This window comes from Engraulis encrasicolus, chromosome 9 (genome assembly GCF_034702125.1).
Source record: "Engraulis encrasicolus isolate BLACKSEA-1 chromosome 9, IST_EnEncr_1.0, whole genome shotgun sequence".
In the NCBI taxonomy this organism is placed as follows: Eukaryota; Metazoa; Chordata; class Actinopteri; order Clupeiformes; family Engraulidae; genus Engraulis; species Engraulis encrasicolus.
Genome location: NC_085865.1, coordinates 9428218 through 9429809, shown reverse-complemented (window position 1 = coordinate 9429809; position 1592 = coordinate 9428218).

Below are 1592 nucleotides of genomic sequence, written 5' to 3'. Positions count from 1 at the left end.
CTCCTCTCCTCACCTCTCCTTTCCTTTCCTGTCTTTTCCTCTCCTCCTCTCCTCACCTCTCCTCTCCTCTCCTCTCCTCTCCTCCTCTCCTCTCCTCTCACCTCCTCTCCTCTCCACTCCTCTCCCATCCTCTCCTCTCCTCTCCTCTCCTCTCCTCCTCTCCTCTCTCCTCTCCTCTCCTCTCTTCTCATCTCTCTCTCCTCTCCTTCCTTCTCCTTTCATCTCCACTCCTCCTCTTCTCCTCACCTCTCCTCTCCTCTCCTCTCCTCACCTCTCCTCTCCTCTCCTCTCCTCTGCTCTCCTGTCTTTTCCTCTCCTCCTCTCCTCTCCTCTCCTCTCCTCTCCTCTCCTCACCTCTCCTCTCCTCACCTCTCCTCTCCTCTCCTCTCCTCCCCTCCCCTAAACTCCACTCCTCTCCTCTCCTCTCCTCCACTCCTCTCCTCTCCTCCTCTCCTCTCCTCACCTCACCTCACCTCACCTCTCCTCTCTTCTCCTCTCTCCTCTCCTCTCCTCTCCTCTCCTCTCCTCTCCTCTCCTCTCCTCTCCTCTCCTCTCCTCTCCTCTCCTCTCCTCTCCTCTCCTCTCCTCTCCTCCTCTCCTTTCCCCTCTTCTCCTCTCCTCTCCTCTCCTCTCCTCTCCTCTCCTCTCCTCCTCTCCTCACCTCACCTCACCTCTCCTTTCCTGTCTTTTCCTCCCTCTCGCTTTACTTCCACGCCCCAAAATGCCCCCTGGCCAGGATCCAGTCAATAATTATCCTAACAGTTGGCGGGGCTGAGTCACGTCACGTCCCCACCCCCACCACTACATCAACAGGAGGGCTGAAGTTCCAGGGCAGAGACACGGCAGGGCAGGACTCGTGAAATAGTGACCCCCCCTCAACACAAGGCAAGAGGAGACAGAGTAGGGCCAGGCCATTGAAACAGCTACTGCCACCCCCCCACTACATCAACAGGAGGGCTGAAGTTCCAGGGCAGAGACACGGCAGGGCAGGACTCGTGAAATGGTGACACACACACACACACACACACACACACACACACACACACACACACACACACACACACACACACACACACACACACACACACACACACACACACACACACACACACCAAGACAAGGCAAGAGGAGACAGAGTAGGGCCAGGCCAGTGAAACAGCTACTGCCACCCCCCCACTGTCTAACCCCCCACTACATCTACAGCAGGGCTACAGTTCCAGGGGAAAGACATAGCAGGGCACGCTCGCCACCCCCCACACCCCCACCACTGTGAAATGGTGACAACCCCCCCCCCCCCCCCCCCCACCCAAACACACACACACACACACACACACCACTGTAAAATGGTGGTGACCCCCCCACACTGTGAAATGGTGTGTGTCCCCCCCCCCCCCCCCCCCCCCAGGTATGCACATCCACAGGGGGGCTAGAGGAGACAAGGCAAGAGGACACAGACAGAGTAGGGCCAGGCCAGTAGTGAAACAGCTAGTGACACCACAACCACTGTCCACCCACCCCCAACATCAACAGCAGAGCTACAGTTCCAAGGCACAGACATGGCAGGACACGCTCATGAAATGGTGCCCCCCCCC